We start from the raw sequence: 14,972 nt of genomic DNA on the forward strand, positions 1-14,972 counted from the left end.
ATAACCAAAATTATGTTTGTTATGTTGGTATGCAGTGATTTCGGCCTTTTTTACTCGAAGTAAAATAAAAAGTGCTGTCAACCTCAACCTTTTACCTTAGTTTATGCCCGTACGAGTGACATGCCATATAATGACTGATAATGACTTATCAATATCATTTGTATTTTGGTGTTTTAAATTTCTTTTTGAGTTATGTTATTCAGATTTACTTTCCCAGCTTCGGCAAACAAATTCGTCCGGGGACCGGGCTGCCGAGATGGGCCAAAAATACAAAGTTGATAGCAAGTTATAATATAGGTAGATAAAATTTAAGTGCATGTTCAGATATTTTTGAGCGAAAAGACCTGGTGAAAATAAGCAAACGTACAGTCAGCAGTCGGCCAAATATCGTAATATAACTCTGTTGCTATAGAAATAAGGATGTGTTCCGATATACTGGCGGAATACTGAGAGACAAAAGTGGCTAAGCTTACATTGGCTCGGACATTTAGAGAGAATGGGAGAGGATCGTGCCGTGACGAGAGCGTACTTGGGACAACGAAATGGGAGACTCCCAATTGGACGTCATAGGTACCTACCGCTGGAACGACGTAGTTGCTCGAGATCTGCTTATCCTCGGCCATGGGGACTGGCGAGAGCTATCGCAAGACCGAGAAAAATGGTGTGTTTTGTTTTGTCTTTTCTTGGAGGCCAGGATTCACATAACCGTAGTAAGTAATGTTAGTATTCAGAAAGGGAAATGGGGAGTACGTACGTTTGTACCAAAAGGCGATTTATGGGCGGTGGTCGTCCATATTCGTCTTAAGGCGGAAATTAATCTAATGAACGTTTTTGCAATTAGGCTTATAAAAATAAATAATAATTTTATGTTGAAACGAGTTTTAAATAAATAACAACGTAGATGAAAAAGTATAATTTTGCCTTTTATCAAATCACATAATTTTTTTCAGATATTTTGCGTATTAAGTTATCCAAATAACGGGTACAAATAAGAAATCCCTATCACCGTTATGAACCCTGGCAGGGTTGACACACTCTTTATTTCATTTACGCGAGCGGAGCTGCGGGCCCGTCTAGTTAATATATAGGTACCACAAATAAGAGTAGCCTGGAAGTGTAACATGTTGCCCCACGGACCCGCCCGGTATCCCCTTCGAGAGTTTTGGAAGAGGCATTTCGTAAGGCTTTGCTTACCAAAGCCACTACTAACTAGACCCCTTTCATTTGGCTTTTTAAGCGCTTCATAATACGGATAAGCTGATACCGGTCGATACCCGTCCCTTAACCTTGTGGACGCCAATGACCGATATATCCGCACCGCAGGTCCAACGGCAAAGACTGATTAATCGGTCACATACCAGAGAGCAACATAGACCTACGTGAATAATGTATAAAGTTCAATTTCAGTTTTGACATTTCGGTGACGTGGCGTCCGAGTGACAGCTTTTGTGTTTGACATGGCGTCGAAAAGGTTAAGCGGTAACCTCTTGAAGGGGTATCGATTATAAATTATAACGCTTATTCCATTTTCAACTTTCTCTTCGTAAAAATAGAATCAAATATTGCTTATTTATAGTTGGTCAAACCAATGTGTCAGTCAGTAAGAACCAGGAAAACTATACTCATCCTTTTCTTTTGTGTCCTAGTACTAGTGTAAGACAAAGATAGTATGATTCTCTCTGTCTATGATTGAAATGAGACAGTCCTTCGACAAACTGTATGTTTAAATAGCTAGGGAAGTGACAAAAAACGGTCGAACCTTTTTTTTCTTGATTAAAGCATGAAACTAGGCACAGTTGTTCCTTATATCAAAACAAGCCGATTTAGATCGGTAGCCCGCAGGAGCCTAACAGGCCCCGTTTAGCTAATAAGTCATATTTGGTATCAATTTCGGATAAATCAATAACGTACAATTCATTTCTGGTAAAAAAAAAAACAATTTAAAAAAAAAAAAATTAAACTCAATAAATCTAACTTTTAAAGTGTAATTTTTGATTTTATTTATTGTAAAAATTAAACTGCCTGGTTTACCTACATACAAAAAATATGACGACAAAGCCTATTTAATGCAGATTATAAAACCATAACTTTTACTTACCTTTGTTAAAAGGAAATTGCATAAAAAAACTTATATCGCCTCGCGCCCATGAATATCTTTTAACCGACATCGGCATCAGACTTCTAGTTTTAGGTCAACCTAAATGTATTGTCCTAAGAGCATTAAAGGGAGAATCAACTTTTTCTTGTCACTCGTTGCCATGGTTACGGTCTCCTGGGTCACTCTTATAATACTAGTTTTTTCGTATTTAAATGAACCAAACTTGATTTTTTGGTTCATTTAAATAATTAAATTTAGTTATAAGGCCTTTCCATAATGGGACATCTACTAAGCATGTTTGTAGAACATGGTACGGCAGTTCTTCTAACAAACTATGCTAGTATTGTCTCCTGGCTGATGGGACAGAATAACAACAAGAAATAGTTGATCGACCCTAAAAACATAATTTAAAAAAAAAATTACAAGTGCGAAATGTCACGGACCGTGTAGTGTGACTTCCCCGGATTTTGTGATTTTTTTTTATTATGAAGTGATTTTGCAATAATGTATATCAAATATAAAACACTACTCCCTGTTCTACAACATAATTTAAAAATTGTATGGATATCAATCAATCAAATCAATCAAAGCATTTATTTTCAGGCTACTAAGGCCCATAGACATACCTTACAAACTAACATAATACAGGGTGTCCCATAAGTGACACGTCACAGTGACACTGGAGGTAGACCAGGCCAAGAGGACCCAAACCAACTTAACATGACCCCAGTAAAAGTGGCACGGTTTTCGAGTTATTGCCCAATTAAGGTTTTTCATGAATTTTGACCGTTTTTAACATTGTTAGTGCCAGTGTGCACTCGGAAAGGTCTCGAAGTTAGTTTTTTTTATGTGTACGGCATCATGAATAGTTAATTAAGATAACAGAATAGGTATTTTATCGATAAACAATGTAAAATACAAAAAAATACTGGTTTCATCTTGAATTAAATTCACAGCGAAACATCAGTTTCGACTTTGACCACCTGTCGTGAAAAAAAATTACTAGAAAAGTAATGAGCAAATAACGTCAAATAATTGAGCAGTATTTTATTTTCTTTGAACCTTTATCAACTCAATGATATCCTTAAAAAGGGAGATAACCATTTTCCATCTCATTCTTTTAAGCATTCGGTAAATACTGAATAGGCGTTTTTTTATTTCTGAATCCAGAATTAGATATCTCAACATAAATCGTTATTTTTACTAAAAGTAGCAACGGATTGCAGATTTCCTAGTTTTCACTTATTTTTTATGAGGCTTTTGAAAGATGATAATAATTCCTATTTTATTGCAGGAAGGTACATGTGTTATACCATTTTTGAATCTGCATAACATATTTTTTGACGTTATGTGCTCATTACTTTTCTAGTAATTTTTTTTCACGACAGGTGGTCAAAGTCGAAACTGATGTTTCGCTGTGAATTTAATTCAAGATGAAACCAGTATTTTTTTGTATTTTACATTGTTTATCGATAAAATACCTATTTTGTTATCTTAATTAACTATTCATGATGCCGTACACATAAAAAAAACTAACTTTGAGGCCTTTCCGAGTGCACACTGGCACTAACAATGTTAAAAACGGTCAAAATTCATGAAAAACCTTAATTTGGCAATAACTCGAAAACCGTGACACTTTTACTGGGTCATGTTAAGTTGGTTTGGGTCCTCTTGGCCTGGTCTACCTCCAGTGTCACTGTGACGTGTCACTTATGGGATACCCTGTATATACAATAATAAAAATCTTAAATACTAAAAAATAATTTTCGTGACGCAGTTTTCTGTTAACGACTATACAGTGTGGAAAGATAAGTCGGGCCCTGGAGGGAAACTACCTTAAATCCTTAAGCTGGCTCATTTTACTTAAAGGAGACATTCCTTTATTTTTAAAAAGAAACAAGTAAAAAGAGCCAGCTTAAGGATTTAAGGTAGTTTCCCTCCAGGGCCCGACTTATCTTTCCACCCTGTATAACGACTTTATATAATTTTAAACAACATACATTTTGTCATGAGTTTTCGTGTCACCGCCGCGTTTGGTAATATAAACATGCGGTACTCGGTAGAAAATTATCTTTACTACTGGCAGCCTTATTAAGCCTAAACTACTAAACCTTTTAGAACAGCAACACTGTGTTGTTGTCAGGTTTGCAAATGGCTGAAGGGAGAAGTTTTGTCAAAAAATATTTATTTGTGTGCATTTGAAAAAACGGCCAACCATAAAAGTAAGTTGCAGTTTCACGTTATTGTTTGTAACATAAGATATACCTCATACATTGCAGATTAAGCTAATTATTTAACATTTGTAAAATCAAAGGAAATGTTTAAATGTAATATCGAACATGTATGTTCCAAATTATCACGACCGTGGCCTCAAAAATCTGTCATCGTCACGAACTTTTGAGTCCATGTTCGTGACATAGGGGCTATTCATAAATTACGTCATTTCAAATTGTCAAAAATCGTCAAAAATAGATGACGTAATTTATGGACAGCCCCATATAGACACGTGGTCGTGTCATTCTTAATTTGTTTGATTAATTTAGAGTGCCACATGCACGCTTCAGAAATGCATTTTTATTAGCTACAGATCATTTGCTATTATTGCCCGACTGCCAAAGCAAAAAAAATGTTTTTCGCTTGTATACGTAACGATCTTCCAAAGATACTAGAAGAGACATGTATGTATACTATTTGCTGATGACATTTCATTACTCATTGAATGCGACAATAATGCCCAATTAAATGAGAAACTAACGTCAGGATTACAGAAAATAACAAATTGGATGTATGACCATAATCCCGAAATAAATTACACGAAAACAAAATTAATAACTTTCCACCTTCATCAAAAATCTCCATTAGATTTAGTGTTTCATTATAATAACACTCAAATAGAAGTAGTATAAGAATTCTCTTTACTTGGCCTTGTTATAGACAAAAAAGACAAAAATATAAATTGGAAGGGACACATTCCACTAATAAAATCTAAAATCTCTAGTTTTACCTACGCGCTGAGCGAGATAAAAAAAACCACAAACTTACAGACAGCCCTCGCTGTGTACTACGCGTATGCCAACGCGTGGCTAAGATATGGGATCATTTTATGGGGGAACAGTAGGTACGTACCATCATTATTTATACAACAAAAAAAGCTGATCCGCATACTGGCCAACGTTAACTACACACACACACATGCCAACCACTTTTCCGTCTATTCAAAATTCTCACACTACCGTCTATATACATCTTTAAATGTTTAAATTTGCAATACAAAATAATCATATATTTAAAAAAAGACACGAATTACCCACAACCCACCTACTGAGACATCAAAACAAATTACAACTACCAGCCTCTAGAATCAAAATGCACAAAAATATTTAACAAACTGCCAGATGCTATAAAAAATGTGGGAAATGATAAAAAAATGTTTAAGTTAATTAAATCTCTTTTGATCAAAAAATGTTATTGCACATTGAACGAATATTTAAATTATAATAATATTAACGAGTATAACGAAATAATATTGAATAAGTAATTAAGATTTAGTAATTATGTCATTTTCTATCAATATGTACGATATTTATCCAAATGTAAATATTTTGTTAATTTAGTATTTAAGAAAATTTGCTGTGCCCTAACAGGGTAGGTAGAGTCAGACCATGAAAAGTCTGCAGCGGATTTGATAGCCCATGCAGTGCACGTGTTACGTTAAACGTCAAACTTCTATGAAATTATGACGTATAAATGACACTTGCACTGCGTAGGCTATCAAATCCGCTGCAGACTATTCTTGGTCCAACTCTATCATGTACTGACTATAATTTTATTTAACAGCTGTATGTAATGAACATGATTGCAATAAATAAATGAAATGAAAATGAAATGAAATGAAATTGAAGTATGTATGTAGGATGTGTATCGAATTCTTTGTCACGCTATAAAGGCTGTAGCCTTTATAGTTTGACGGATTTCAACGTTTGAGCTGTAATTAGGTTTGTTATAGTCATAGGAGTGACTTAGGCTATGTTAAAATAACTATATAAATCAAAATACCCGAGTTGGCCACCAAAATGCAGAAATGTCACGACTGAGAGACACTTTGTCACAACCGTGTTCATGTACTCATTTTATTTACCTTTCCTGAGGGTATTAAGCTTGACCATTTGAATCAAAAAAATGCTTTTTGTATGTACTTTTGATATATATGTAAAAAATAAAAACGATTATGTAAAAACATTTTTTTGACACAATTTAAGAATCACCCAGTTGATAATAATCACCTGTATCCTACTTTGTCTGTGCACGTAGTACAGCTGACTTTGCAGTCTTTGTCGTCGATGTAAAAAGGAGATTTGTAGTCGTCCGTAGGTTCACCTCCGTCGTCTGCGCGGAGCTTGGTTATGACTGCAGACATTGACAAAAAATAGTTAAAACGTTACCTAACTGTTTTCATTATGATGTTCTTCAAACTCGAAGGGTAGGATGACACCTGTCATTTCAATACAATTTTGCTAGATTTGGCGTTTTTAGGTTATAAATAAAATTATATCCAGACATAGAAGGTACGATCCTATAGAAATGGTATACGCGTGCCTCCGTGAGGGACAAAACATAGGCAATGCGACACTATGATTGGTCGAATTTATTTGTTACCCACCATAACCCATACTAATTTATGGTGGGGAATAAAAAAAATGTGAGACTGTGACAAGGACAAACAATAATAGCCCTTTCGCTGCTACTCCTACTGAAAGATACATAAGACTATCCCGTTCGCTCATTTCCCCCACCCATCATGCCTTATCCAGTTAAAATACTAGATTCATGTATCCAGATGACATCCTAGTCCAGGGATGTTGCGAATATTCGCATCCGCATCCGCATCCGCGGAACATCCGCATTATTTTCAACATCCGCATCCGCATAAAATCGATGCGGAGCATCCGCATGATGCGGATGTCGACCAAGTCGGTAACAGGAACGTATTAGCGGCGGCGCCGGCGGCGTAAGTGCTACGTAATTTCGACATTATATATAACGAAATCGTCTAGATCCCGAAAAGTCGGCCAAGTTACTGTTTGTTAAATAAAACGCACCTATATTCTTGCTCAAATACTAAACGTTTCGTTTTTTTTAAAATAAAAAATGCTAAAAATGTAATATTTGACGTTTTTTAAGTACCAAATCTTGACATCCGCATCCGCATCCGCGGTTGTGAGGCTTTAAATATCCTATGTCAAAAAATCTGCATCAGCAACATTCCTGTCCTACCCTTCGAGATCATAGTCTAATCATGGTCTTCTCTTCCCAGAGTGACACAGGCCTACGTCACAATAACATTGCCACTTTATATAGCGCTATCGCATATTATCATATAGCGCTGTCGCATGATGATGTAGGCTTGTGTCAGTCACGTGACCCCGAAAAGACGGGAAGAGAGACCAGGCGGAGTATATTATTATACCATGCTCCGAGATTGAGAAATATTATAGTTAGCCGCGACCACGACCAGTGAAACCTGTGTCGAAACGTCGGTAAATAAAGGTAATTGAATAAATTTCGCGTTAGACCCGTCTATAAATGTGAGTTAATATGTGTTCAAAACGCGAAACTTTTAAATATTATAATATTATAGTGGCCCACTGACATTTTGGCTTTGCTTACGGCAGGTCTATGCAGTTAGACCGATCAATTTGCAGGCACCTACATTTAAATTATACTAGTAGTTCGCTCCGAACTGAGAACTCGCGGTTTGCCAAAAATTATATAGAGCGATTGACTTTGTTGCACCTACTTACTCGTATAGTTCGACATAAAATAGTAGAAAATAATTTTCAATAAAAAAAACCGGCCCCCATAGAAGTATATGCATGGGGGCCGGTGAAAGATTATTGTACATAGATGGTGCACTATGTAGAAAAGGAGGTAAAACCACCCACTTTTCTAGTAGGTAGCGTTTCGGCTCTGTAAGGGTCGCAGTTTTAGCCTCACGAATCCACTTCTCTGATAGCAGTTCGGTTCTGTGAGGATTGCAGTTCGCACCTAACCAAAACCACTTTTCTAGTAGCATTTCGTTTCTGTAAGGCTCGCAGTTCTAACCTAACCTAACCCACTTTTTTTCGGTTCTGTGAGGATCGCAGTTCAAACCTAACCTAATCCACTTAACGGCGCGTGCGGTGCGGTGTACCCATACACCGGTTTGAGCGGGAGGGGCTAGTAAGTTTGGCATCAGTATACTTTATAGTTAAGTACTGTAATGCCTGTGTCATAAGTCATATCATCACATTACATGACCCTAGTAACGCCATCTAGGCGTAATTTGCGAACATGAGCGGGTAACGGGTTAGTTAATGACGGCATACATTTTTATTTTGAAATGGAGGGTGTCGTGGAAAAACGAGTCCGACCGTCACAAAAAGTGGCAGGTCGATGAAAAGAGCTCGGTAATGTTCCGTCGTTATTGAGACGGAAACTGTGAAATTGTGAGGAGAAATTGGTTTTGCGGACATACAGTAAATAACTGCGGCAATATGAAATAGTGGTGCGTGCGAGTGTGTTCAATTGTCACGGGGTAAGTGATCCGCGACTGATCGTGTTTAGGTCTAGGATGTGATCTTGTTTATTTAGTGTTAGCAATAAATATTTATCATGCGACATTTTGTCCGCAGCATTAAGGAACGCCCTTTGCTGTTTACTCTGTAAACAATAAATTGGAAATTGATGATTGAGGCCTTCCGTCATCGCAGATACACATCGCGTATTTCGCCATAGTCTGTGTAGCGCTTCTGGCCGGGTGGCTCAAGCGGTTGACATTGGATCAGGAGGTTCCGAGTTCGAAACTCAACCGCGCAGATTGAAATTTTATTTTTTTTGTTTTCTTTGCTTTTATGTTTATTTTATTTTTGTTTTGTTTTTTTTTCTTCCTTCTTTCACTTTTATTTAGTATTTTTAAGTTTTATTTTTATTTTACTTTTATTGTGCTTTTTCGGGTAAAGTTTAGTTTCTGTGCACTTTTCCTTGCGTGCTACTGGATTGTATTTCTTTCTTAGGTTAAGTTGCTTATATTGTTAGGCTGACTGTACTGTTTCCCTTCTTTAGGTTAGATGTAATTTACAATTAAACAATAGATGCTTAACTTGTGCCAATTGTTTCCGTCCATCAACTTCTCACGAATTGAACCCCTTACAGTACCTACATTTTATGGTAGGTTAATCATAGTGGCTTATTTAGTTTAGGTATCAGTTGTATGCCGGGTCATGGTCCGATTCCGGGTCCGAGTCCGGGTCCAGGTCCAGTTCCGAGCCTAGGACCAGGTCCAGGTCCAAGTCTAGGTCTTGGTCCAGGTCCAAGTCGGGGTCCAGGTCCGGGTTCAGGTCCAGATAAGAGCCTGGATCCGGGTCAGGTCTGGCTCCAGGGCCAGCTCCGTCAAAATTGAAATTCGAAATCACCAAACGTGTAGTCATTGAAGAGTTCTGTTCTGATCATCATCAGCAGTTCCACTTCATCAAATGCGACAGTGTACAATGAAAATGCTTGATTTTCTGATGAAAATACAAAAATGTCTATACGCATGCCTTTAATATTTATGGAGTTCCCTCGATTCCTCGTGGATTCCATCATCAAAACTCGAGCTTGACAAAAATGTGGCTTAAAAACTTTACTTGGTTAACAAACATAACGAAGAGGACAAATCGCCAAACGTGAACTATATGCTTCGTTGAAGAGTTCCGTTCTGATCATCATCAGCAGTTCCACTTCATTAAATGTCACTTTTTTGAATGTATATAATTTGCTTGATTTGTTGATAAAACACATAAATCACTACATACATATATATATATATATATATATATATATATACACGGTGTGGCCTGTAACACGAGCAAAGAATTAAAACATAGATTGTACTCCTCAAACGGTGACACTTTTGTTCAACAACTTTTAAAAATTATGAAGTATTTAGAGCCCCTATTTTTCATACAAAATAAATATTATCTTCAATGGACGCCATCGCCACGCCATATTATTGTGATTGACGTTGCTTGTCACGCCTTAAACATAACATAATTCGCAATACATTGCGTCTTAGAATAAACTTTAAAGTGTAATAAAAATCAAACCACAAGTTATTTTCAAAAGTCGCTGAACAAATGTTGGTCAGTATGAGGAGTACAGCATACAGTTTAATTTTTTGCTCATGTTACAGGCCACACCCGGTATATATATATATATGCCTTTAAGATTTGAGGAGTTCCCTCGATTCCTCATGGATCCCATCATCAGAACTGGGTTTTGACAAAAACGGGACCAATCTGTATGCATATACATACATCAAAAAAATAATTATCAAAATCGGTCCAGTAATGACGGAGATATGGAGTAACAAACATAAAAAAAATCATAATCGAATCTCTTCCTTTTGAGATTTGGAAGTCGGTTAATAAATGAAGGCGCCACTTTCTACGTAGCTGTCACATTTTTGACGTAAAATGCTTACACATGGCAACAATTTATAGTCTGTCAAGCCATTTCCGTGAGTAGAAAAAAACGGCTAAAAAATGTAGGCGCGAAGGGTTATCGTCCCATAGAAAATTTGAATATCGCGCCTTTTTCTACTGACAAACTTGTTTGACCGACTATGATATGGAAATTTTAGAGTTCCATTTAATTTAATTCCTACTATTTTATGTCCCACTATAGGCGGCAATGGATCAAAAATCGCGTGGACATATTACAAGGTCTGTGGAGCCCTTAACTGATACTGTATCTGTGGCAAGCCGAAATATTTCCTGTTAAATGTCAAATACCTATATTATGTTTATTTTTATCGGCTGCTATTTAACTGATCACCAGATTTAGTAAAATTTAATACCAAAAAAATCTATTTTACCACCCTAAAATCATGAATGATCACCAAAATTATAACACCATTTTAACGTGAAATGATTACCAATTTTATTACATTTTACTATCCTTTTAAAGGAAATGACACCAAACTAATCATTATTAACCCAAAAATAGTCAATGATTACCAAATTTCAAACCCCATTGTAATGTGAAATGATAACCAAATTTTTACATCTTGCTATCCTATTAAAGAAAATGACACCAAAATAATCATTGTAAACCCAAAAATAGTAAATGACCACCAAAATTAGAACTCCATTTTAATGTAAAATGATAACCAAATTTTTAAATCTTGCTATCCTATTAAAGCAAATGGCTCCAAAATAATCATTGTAAACGCAAAAATAGTAAATGATCACAAAAATTGTAACCACATTTTAATTAAAAATGTGCAAACATTTAATATATCGTTATCCTATTAAATTAATTAATCCACTTCGTCATATTTTTCTAGTAGCATTCTATTTTTGTAACAGTCGCAGTTCTAACCTAACCTAACCCACTTTTCTAGTAGCATTTTGTTTCTGTAAGGGTCGCAGTTCAAACCTAACCTAACCCACTTTTCTAGTAGCATTTCTTTTCTGCAAGGGTCGCAGTTCAAACCTAACCTAACCCACTTTTCTAGTAGCATTTCGTTTCTGTATGGGTCGCAGTTCAAACCTAACCTAACCCACTTTTCTAGTAGTATTTCTTTTCTGTAAGGGTCGCAGTTCAAACCTAACCTAACCCACTTTTCTAGTAGCGTTTCGTATCTGTATGGGTAGCAGTTGAAACTTAACCTAACCTACTTTTCTAGTACCATTTCGTTTCTGTAAGGGTCGCAGTGCTAACCTAAGCTAACCCACTTAAATGATAGCAGTTTAACTTACTTTTCTAGTAGCATAACGAAATGCTACTAGAAAAGTAGATTAGGTTAGGTAGGTATGCGGTGCGGGCTACGGGGGGTTGAGCGGGAGGGGCTAGTAATTTTGGCATCAGTTTACTTTATTTGGTAATATGTTTACATTTTTTGGTAATCATGGTGGTTTATTTAGGTGAAAATATCGCATTAATTTGGTCTTCAAGATTTGGTGATCATTAATGATTTTTGGTGATCATTCAATATATTTGGTATTTGAATACAATTTGAAGTGCAGTCGTAATTAAAGTGGTGGTACTTTTGTATTTTTAGGCCTTATTTTTTTGGTGTTCAGTAATTTTTTTTGGTAAGCATGATTTTTTTATTTAGGGTACCAAAGTATTTTTTGGTGGTCATTATATTTGTAGCCATTTTTATCTTGCTAATTATTTCAAAATGGTAAATTTAAAAACGATATTATAAAAGTGCAAACCGAGCACTTTCATTTGATACCAAACTCGACCATACTTCCTTGCAAAAAGATGACCAGAATAGCAAGACCCCTCACAAATAGCTTTTTAGCTTTCTAAGCTCTTCTAGCTCAATAACCCCTTGATCGAGCCTGCTCATAGTTTAATGACTAAAATATAATGCCCTCAACTACACGTTTACCCAATTTTATTTAAATTAGAACAAATTTACTTAAGTTCTTGAGTATCAAACTATCCTCTGATAGTTCAGCTTAAAAACACCGAAATGCCGGGACGTACCCCTAGCCAGCCGCGTGTCCCAAGTTGAATGTATGAACTTCGTTCTCTTCGCTCGCACGTTCGAAAAATGCGGGACCCAAAGATGAAGTTGATAAGATTACTATGCCTATATCTATTAGATGTGGTCAGTTTTCTGTGAAATGAAAACCTTGGCCAGAACTAATATTATATTTTATAAACTTTTTTTGTATGTATTGTGACACTTCATCATTGTTTAAATTTATTGTACCTATTGTAAAGTAGGCAGCTACATTTATTTTGTAAAGTTTTGAAAGGCCATTTCTAACAAATTTTCTAATACACAAAACACCACAAATTAATTTAGGCTTATTAGTAACCGGGCAACTAAAACATTAAACAGGAACTTTCATTGGGCATATAATAATATAGTTTGGCTGTGCATTAATATTTTAGCGCCAATAAATTTATATATGCCTCAAATATAAGCATCATATTATTAAAAAAACTGGCAGCAAAATCAAGGCACCCAAATAATTTATAGGGAACTTGAAGTTATAAGTTGGCGTCTAAAATAATAAGTTGGCAACTAATATTGTAAAGCGATCATAAAATTTGGTTGTCATCTAGTTGTTAACATCTAAAGTGTCACTCTACGGAACTTGCTAACTATGTAAACAAAAATCACTAGTAAATTCATCATTCAGAGACAATTTCAATATGGCGGTTTGTTTACATAGTTAGCAAAGTCCAAAGAATGACACTTTAAGTAATCATATTGAGTATATCCTTTCAGGTAGGTAGTATTTTAATACGAAATAAGTGAAATTTAATGAATATTGGTCACTATTTACACAAAATACCTCAAATTAATTTACCAATGCGCAATGGTCAGTATAATTTTAGGCTTATTATAAATCGGGCAGCTAAAATATTAAACAGGAACTTTTACTGTGGATATAATAATATAATTTGGCTGTGCATTAATATTTTAGCACCAGTAATTTTATATTAGCCTGAAATTTAAGCATCATATTATTAAAAAACTGGCAGCAAAATCAAGCCACCCAGAAAAAATATAGGGAACTTAAATTGATAGGCTGGCGTCTAAAATAATAAGTGGCAACGATAGTTCGTTTTTTTTAGCATTAGAAATAGGGTAAACAATCTTGATGTGTCTTTTAAAGGAAAAACACATTTTAAAAATAAGTTACGGCAAATATGAAATAATTATGAATCTATTACGATTATTTATATTCTTCTGCTTTCATCAGTAATAGTTACTGAGTTTTAAAAAGCGTTTTTCAATTGAAAGACATGGCAAGATCGCTTACCTTCTTTCAAGTTATTTCTAATGCTAAAAAAATGAACTATAATATTGTAAAGGGATTCTAAAATTTGGTTGTTTATATATTTACATATACAGAATACCTAAGATACATATATACATAAGCTTTAAATACTCCATTTTTAAATAATTTAAACATATACCTAGTGCTTAAAATTTACCAATTTCCTAATCCACAAAACACCACAAATTTATTTACTAATGGTCAGTACAGTACCTATAGGTACTTATAGTCGAAATTCCTAATCATGAAACACCTAATGGCCATTATACCGTTAGGTCTTTAAATTTTTAATTACTAATTTCTAGTTTTTTTTTTTTTTTTTTCGCTAGGTGGCTCTGCTACCGCCATCATCTAAAGTTACGTCTCGCATTTATACTTGGATATTAAAAAAAAACTACAATGTTTCGATCAAGAAATTTCATCGTCAGTGAATTATTATCAAACAAACTTTATGCACAAGTGTTATTATAGTGAATCCCGTGATATTTGTGGTATAAACTTGCCTAAACGTGTGATTCTTGAACCAAAGTGTTTTTGACATTTAAGTGCTTACTTTTCACCTCAACTGCTCAAGATCCTTGTGTTTTCCTAAAAGTGTCACTCGATATTATAGAAAAGTAAATGTAAACATTCGTAAAGGACCCAGTGAAATTAAAACAACCTAAAATAAGGAAATCACGCCCGTTTTACCGTTGCGTTGTTTACGTATCGAGTTGTCATATCAGCGCCATCTATTGCCGACCCCGATAACTACTCACATCGCCTATTGACCACAAATCAATAATACTCTCACGTCTTTGGTCAGATAAGTAACGCAACAGTTTGCGGAAGGAGGGCGCTAGGTGCTTGTCAACACAAATATATGAAACTCGCAGGACAACTATCAACCAAGATGCTTTGCGGCTGCTGTGATCTGCACTTGAAAGGGAAATCGAGCGCTGAGGGGGACGCGATCTCCTGCTCCAAATGCCCTAAAAAATACCACCCGCAGTGTTTAAAACTAAATCGCGAAGAACAAAAGGCTGTTAGAATTAATAAATATGTGT

The 14,972-nt window shown here is 35.6% G+C and overlaps 1 long non-coding RNA gene across 1 annotated transcript; it reads left to right on the plus strand.

Annotated features, from left to right (window-relative positions):
- The first annotated feature begins 1,174 nt into the window (after nt 1-1,174).
- Nucleotides 1,175-1,578, plus strand: LOC134802980 (uncharacterized). Its single transcript, XR_010145916.1, has 2 exons — nt 1,175-1,276; nt 1,494-1,578. It is a non-coding gene; the product is annotated as an uncharacterized LOC134802980 (long non-coding RNA).
- Nucleotides 1,579-14,972: the final 13,394 nt, after the last annotated feature.

Source organism: Cydia splendana, chromosome 25, assembly GCF_910591565.1.
Source record: "Cydia splendana chromosome 25, ilCydSple1.2, whole genome shotgun sequence".
NCBI classification, from domain to species: Eukaryota; Metazoa; Arthropoda; class Insecta; order Lepidoptera; family Tortricidae; genus Cydia; species Cydia splendana.